At 35.5% G+C, this 7545-nt stretch overlaps 1 protein-coding gene across 1 annotated transcript in view; it reads left to right on the top strand.

The window, feature by feature from the left end:
* The first annotated feature begins 532 nt into the window (after positions 1-532).
* The window catches only part of tmem198a (transmembrane protein 198a), a 28853-nt gene continuing 21840 nt past the window's right edge, over positions 533-7545 (top strand). Inside the window, exon 1 of the mRNA XM_051906757.1 lies at positions 533-867. The gene's annotated coding sequence lies outside the window, so the exon portion shown is untranslated. The remainder of the gene's footprint in view (positions 868-7545) is intronic.

Genomic DNA, 7545 nt, shown 5'->3' with positions numbered 1-7545 from the left:
AAAACAAAACAAAACAAAAACAAAAAAAGAATTTAAAAAACTGGAGGTTTTGAATGTTTAATGGGAATGTTAGCAAAATGTTCTTTCAACATTTGTTAGCTGAGACAGACCGTCAGTAATTTAAAATTTAAAATAACTTCAGGACGTGATGTGAAGCACACCGTATAGGTTGTGTAGATCACGAGGACAGAACATCAGTGGAGTTGCAACAGAGGAAAACAGAAACATTGTGACAGTGTTGTGACAACATTCACCAAACCACAAATTGTCATTTTTAACCTTTTCTGCTTGTTGTCACAACGTTGTTAGAAGGTTATCTTCGTTAAGATAAAATTTTGTGTTTGCCTTTACTTTGCCCACTTACAGTGACGTTGTTTACAATAAATTTCACACATCCAAAATTTATAGGCCTAGTAGCCTATACCCTTATGAATGGATCATTTTAAAAAACTAATAATGGGGTGCACAATACTTTGGCTTCATTCACTGAGGGCCCCCTTTGTGCACCTCCCCCCACTCTTGGCGAATGGTACACTCCAAAGACACGGAGCATGTGAATCAAAATGAAAACACTGAGTGCCATCAGATATAAACTAGAAAGAAAGGAAATCCGAAGGGATGTTATAAAGGCAGGTTTATCATGATCCCGAATCAGTTTGAAAGCATCTGGACTTGTTTAAACAAATTATGTCAACCAGTTCCATACTATAGGCTTAACATCGTGACACACCAGTTGTCTTGTTAGATCACAAACCGGATTCTGAATGCTTCGGAATGGGAAAAACCTTCGCCACAAAGGATGCTAAAACTGAGTTATCAGCGCTTTGTGTAAGCAGTTAAAAACACTGATCTCGAGCCGTCACAACGGTAAGTTTTGTTATTTTCCCCGTCTACGTCCTTTGTTATTCAAGATTTTGCGCTGTTATTGTAATCAAAGAAGTTTGCAAACCGTAATATAGCGTTTAAAAATAATAGTAATTCAATATTTTTTTCAAGAGTATTGCTGGTAATGCTAAACACTGGAAGGTTATGCTATATATTGGAGGGTTTGTCCAGTCCTTTGTCCACAATGCGTTTGATTACGATGGACAGAATTACGTTGTTAAAATGCAGTACAACAGAAAAATGCTTTAAGAATATTGTCTCAAAGATGTTTTCTGCCACTTTTATCTATACGCGATAACATTTTTTTGCCAGCGTATTTGTTGTCGTTGAGCCATTGTTCAGCCCATTGTGTGTGTTCTTTTGTTTCTCGCGCTGTATACATTATGCCGTATGGGGTTGTTGTTTTTCTCCAATAGTGTACATAACAGCTGAGTACTGTGTCATGGGAGCAGCAACAAGCTGCAATCACAATAGGCACTGCTTTAGTGCTTGCCTGGTTGTGTAGAAACGTTTTTCATGAACACTTATTAAGGTATCCGCCGTGAAAAGAAGCGGGATTAATCGCGTGTTCGATAGCTGTGGAACAAGTCACGTGCTCCTCACGACAGAACTCGCTTATTGTTTTGTTATGGCGTCTCTGTTGTGATCCTGTACCCACACTTTACTAGTAAAATATTTCTAGATAGACATTTCACAACGTTATATTAAATTGGAAGTGATTATAAAACTTTAATATTTCAGTGTTTTGCATCTCCCCCCCCGTTCGTTTATTTGTGTAATTTATAAGGTAAAATGATGCCCACAAATGGCCTAAAATGGTCTGTGAAGTGTTCAGTTTAAGATTTGACTAGATGTTGATAGATGTGGTCAATGATTTGAATAATTTGAAAAATGAGAAAATAATGAGTGAACCCACACTCTTCAAATGTCATGTTAAAGAACTCAATATACAATTCAATGGTTTGAAAGCAGTAGCCTTGTACCTCAGACTTTTGACATTATTGTATGTCTTTTATATTTTCAGCAGCTGGGTTTGACTCCTGCTCTTTGAAATGGCTCTCAGAAAAGGCTTTTGGTTTAGACATGTAGTGTTGAAAACCTTCAAGCCTACTTACCTTTTTTTCAGACCTAATCTATTTCTACTAATTTCAACAATATTTGGAGTTAAAAAATATTTTAATAAGAGCGCATGTATTGAAAGAGTTTGCATCCTCCCTCCTTGTATTAGGTTGCTTTCTATCTCTACACTGTGAAAAAAAAATCAGTTTTTCAAAGTTGGAAATAAAACAAAATTACTGTTTTACAAGAAAATACCATTTCAGTCTTTCTACTGCAAAGTTCATGTTTAATTCAATGTGTTACTTGTTTCTTTGTAATTATTTGTGAAATTTACTAGCAATTTATGCGTGAAAATTGTTTCAAAGTAAATCCTTCACTATTTATTTTTCAGTGTATGTAAATGAGTGTTATGTAACTTTTTTTGGGGGCAGATTTCTGTTTTGGACAGAATGGGATTTCACATCAATAATTAAAAAGGGTATAAACATCTACTTTTCTGATGGAAAACAGAGCTTTTATTTTAAAAACAACAACAAACACTTTCAAATTTTCTAAAAGCTTTTATTGCTGCCCTGATTTACTGCACACCTCTAATGTGCCATAGAGAATTAATGTATTCTACGGTTGGCCATTGTCCAACCACCCATCCATTATGAAACATTTGTGAACAAGGAAACTAATAAGCTTTTTTCATAAACAAGAAAGCATGACTTTGTAAGGAAAATACTGTTAAAAAAAATTGTCACAACAAGAAATGTTCTCATCTGGCACAGCTGTGTGAAACAATGCACAAAAAAGGGAGGTTAAAAAATGGGTGGGGTGGAAAAAGTGTGAAGAGAGTGAACTTGTATGAAAGCCAAGCGCTGTTTTCCGTAATGATGACTATTATGTAATAATAGATGGATGGAGGAAGCAGCAGTACCCCTCAGAGATCCATGTGTAATTGAGTCAGGCTGCAGCACACCAAACATTTTTGTATTTGATTTGAGGGAGAGTGGAAGCTCTAAAGAGAGATAGTGATGCAAAGAATGAATAGATTTGGGTACTGCAGAAAGAAGAACCCGTGATTATAGGCCAGAGCGGGGAGAACGGAAAGAGACATGTAGAGAGGTGAGTGGGAGAGCAAGAGAAAGTCAATGAAAAATCCATTAATCCATTTCACTGCTGTTCTGCCTAGCAGTCATAGTTTCTCCATGCAGCAACACTTGGGACTTTCTGAGGCTGGACATATTATCCAATCATAAAATCAATAAGACTATAAGTATTCAATTCTAAAACATTTCTAAAATCATAATACATATTTATGTGAGGATCATTTGCAGAAAAATGCTTTTCAGATATCCATTGCCATGACTTTCTTGATGCAGAGAATTAACTACTCCTAAAAATAAAGGTTCCAAAAAGGGGTTTTCACAGTGATGCCATAGAACACTCATTTATGGTTCCCCAAAGAACCTTTCAGTGAACAGTTCTTAAAAGAACCATTTTTTTCTTAGTGAGAACGTTTTAAAAAATCTAAAGAACCCTTTTCCAGTATAAAGAACCTTTAGTGCAATGGAAAGGTTCAATGGATGGTAAAGGTTCAGAGTGTATACTTTATATAGAGCGTATACTGTTCACAAGAGGCAAGAAATTTTCATGCAGTTTGTCTGTAATCCTTTTTGTGACTATGTATTTTCCATTTCATCCACTGTCTCTTTTGTTCGGGCTGTTCTTGCGCTGGTCTAGAATTAGCTTTCCATTCTTATCTCATATTTATCTCCGATCCATTTTTCTACCTTCTGCGAGCATCATGTCTTTGTGCGTGTGAAAGAATACTGTCAGATTGTAATTGTCTCATAGGCACATCGCTCATCATCTTTTATACATCCTTGGCTTTTAAAAGACTTTGGATGTCTCTATAAGCTTGTACTCCATATGATACATTAGAGCAGATGTTTGGTGAGTCATGTACTGATATAAGAGCCAGGGAAAATATTCCCCAGTGCATATTGTACATCTATCTACTGATCCTCTGCCACGCTATTGAGATTTATGGTTTAAATTATGCACCACCCTGTGTTCTTTGCTGTGGATGTGAGAGATGGGTGTCTGTCTTTGTTTGGTTTCACAATGTTCTCTCAAGTAAAGAAAAAAAAAAGAGGTATTGAGCTTGAACTGGAGTAATTTTATCACTTTATCCCATCTTTCAAAAATTCCCCTCAGCTGCATTTGTAAAGTATAATTTCTGAAAACTTCATTTATTAGTTGGAGTCAAATTCAAAGCTTCTTAATGGGTCAGCAGATGGTTTAAGCAACAGATGACGGTTAAGCTAATGTTTGCTTGTAGACTCTGGTGTTGATTTGTAGTCGTCATGTTGGACTTGGCTGAGGAGGAACGCTTTAATCTGAGAAAAGCCAATTTAGATCTTTGTCTCTCTCTTATCCCCAGTGAAAATCACTGGAGGAATCAGTTCAGAGAAGAGAAATGGGCATTTATATCTTGAAGATGTTGCTGGATTTGGCATTGGTGTTAGTTAAATCAGGAGTTGTAATTCGTCCTACTGGTGCATTGTATCATTAAAGTCAGCACGAAATGGATTGTGATCGTATTTTCTTCCCTATTGTGATGTGTGTATATATATCTGAAACAGCTTCTTGAACAAGAAAAAATGCAGGGCAGGATTGGATTTTGTCCATCGGCAATTGATTGTTCGTTGTCAATCTCATTTGATTGACAGGAAAGGAAGATATTTTGATCAAAGATTATGAGGGCACATGAATTTAACCCTGTAAAGCCTGGCATATGAAATATGTTATTGTTTTTATTTTTTTTAAATATATAAGTTTATTTAACTTTTAGACCAAAGTGATATCATGAGTAATCGTATTTTTTATGTAAAGTGTCGTTCTACCACATTTAGCTACACTGTAAAAAATATTCCGTAGTTTTTACAAAATAATTTTGGCAGCTATGGTTGCCAGAATAATTTTGTAAAAAATACAGAAAAACTGTAAACACATTTACAGAACAAACTGTTAATTTTACAGTATAAAACTGTAATTTACAAACAAGAAAATTTGAATGTAAACAAGTAAATTCAACAATGCACACTACTACTAAAATCTGTTTTGTACCTTTAACATATACTGACAACCACCATAATAATGCAGGTGGTAAAAGAGAAAGCCACATAGAGAATCAAAGTTCATCACAAATAGCTTTTCCACTGGCTGAAGTATATACTAATGTAAAGAGGGTGCAAAGAGTCATTCACGCAAACGCAAAACACCATCATGGTAACCCACAACACTTACATAATGCAATAAACATTCATTAAACAACAGAAGATGTAACATAAAACCCTAATGTACATAACTGATAACAAAAACTATTAAGAAACATGATTTTTTTAAACAAAATACTTTCAAATGTGGAGTGTCACACAGGGAATTGTGGGAATATCAGTTTACATTTTTTGACTGTAAATTATACATTGATTTGTTCTTTTTTACTTCTAAAAATTGTAAAATTTACAGCATTTTACTGTGAAAATTACATAAAATGTCTGGTAAGAGCTTTTACAGTTTTTCCCTGTATATAGTACTGGAACTTACCGTTAACCTATTTACAATTTTTTTCCGTAGCGTTTTTACAATATTTTACTGTTAAAATTACATTCATTTTTTACAGTGTATGTTTCCATAGACACTGAAACATACAATATTGATGCATTGACAGCACTAAAACATAATTTATTTACGTGTGAACGAACAAATGTGTACAAATCCTTATTTATGAATATTAAAATTGTGGCATTAATATTTTTTTTTTTATTGTATTCAGTTGTCATATCAATGACATTGTCGCATTTATTAAATGCAGTTTACTCTACTTTATATGAAATAACATTTCACTCTGTTCTGTGTGACTTCTGTGTGATGTGCAAGGATAAATAATTTATAATAAACACTGCAATTTTAATTTCATGATGCCTTTCAAATTTGTCTGACTAAATTTCATTTTCCTCATTGATTTCTTCTAATTTATTATCATGCCCATCTGTGACATTGCCTTAAATTTTAGCCTCACAAGCTCAGAGGTCTTTATAAGCGGGATTCAGCCAAAAGCACATGATCTTAACACACAAACAGGGCTGTTCTTTTCATGTGCTGAACCTTTTTATTAACTTTTTTTAATCTAGATGCTATTTTCTGGCTGTAAGGGATAATGACACACTTAATGTATATATTTTGTATCTTTCCTCCATATTTCTCTCAGTAAATAGTGCTTTATCTACAGTTCCTGCTTTTTTCCGTTTATTCCTATTTTCTAGATTTTGTACATGGCGGATAGCACCCTCTCTTCCCTCAGGCCTGTCTTTACTCTATCCACTTCTGCTCCAGTGGACTGTCAGAGACTCTGTTCAGAGCCAAGCCAAGAATAGCTCAATAGATGCTCTGTATCATCCCCAAGAGCAGCCTGGGAAAATCACCAAAGCATTTGATTTGGACACAAAGTCGGTGGCAGAGGTCACCCAGCTCTTTTAAAAGCTCGTTTTGTTTATATGTGTGTGTGCATAAGAATATGCTTGCCCCACATGTGTATTAGGACAAATGTAATGTGAAGCCAAGGCTCCGACATAATTACGTTATGTACTCACTTCATTTGTTTGCTCAGATTTACATGCTAACGACCGATTGTGCCTGAGGCCCATTGATTACAGATCCACCCACAGCACAATCAAGAGCAATCAGCGGTAAAAGGACCCCTAATGAAACAATGAAAATAATGAACAGCAGATGATGATGAATTGTCAGAGCAGAAGTGTGAAATGCCGCTGCTTTTGGTCTTTTTTTTTTTTCTTAGACTTTTCTTGCTGTGTATTCTTTGAAGTCTCTAGCTTTTATCACAAACCTAAGAAACCCTTTGTCCTGTCTGTGAGAAAAAAAAAAAAAAAAAAAAAAAGTGAGTGAGTGAGTTTGGAGGGGTTCACTCAGGGGCCTCTCAGCTTGACTGTGTGCCAAGAGCATAGAGTGCTCTGTTAGCCCCCATGCTGATGCAATGTACTTTTTTTTGAAAATGTTAGATTGGTGTGTTCCACACTTCCACTCTATAGCATTTCGAACAGTACAGGGCTGGTGTTTCCTTGTGTAATTGAGTAGGCCAGTTATAATCTGAAGTCAGCTGCATTGGCTCTAAGGTGGTGATTATGTTGGTAATGATGATTGCACTCAATCACATGCGCTATCAGTAACACACACACACACACACACACACACACACACACACACACACACACACACACACACACACACACACACACACACACACACACACAGGTTTGTTTTGCTATCTTAGTGAAGACATTCCATAGGCGTAATGGTTTTTATACTGTACAAACTGTATATTCTATCCCCCTACACTACCCCTACCCCTAAACCTACCCATCATAGAAAACTGTCTGCATTTTTACATTTTTAATAAAACATTGTTTAGTATGTTTTTAAAGCTATTTTAAATATGAGGACTCATGAAATGTCCTCATATTTCATGTTTATGTCATAATGCAGTGTAATACCCATGTCATTATACAAAGTCCTCATAAATCACAAAAACGC

This window comes from Ctenopharyngodon idella, chromosome 9, assembly GCF_019924925.1.
Source record: "Ctenopharyngodon idella isolate HZGC_01 chromosome 9, HZGC01, whole genome shotgun sequence".
In the NCBI taxonomy this organism is placed as follows: domain Eukaryota; kingdom Metazoa; phylum Chordata; class Actinopteri; order Cypriniformes; family Xenocyprididae; genus Ctenopharyngodon; species Ctenopharyngodon idella.
The sequence above is the reverse complement of the archived record's forward strand: the minus strand, read 5'-3'. Positions and strand labels throughout refer to the sequence as shown.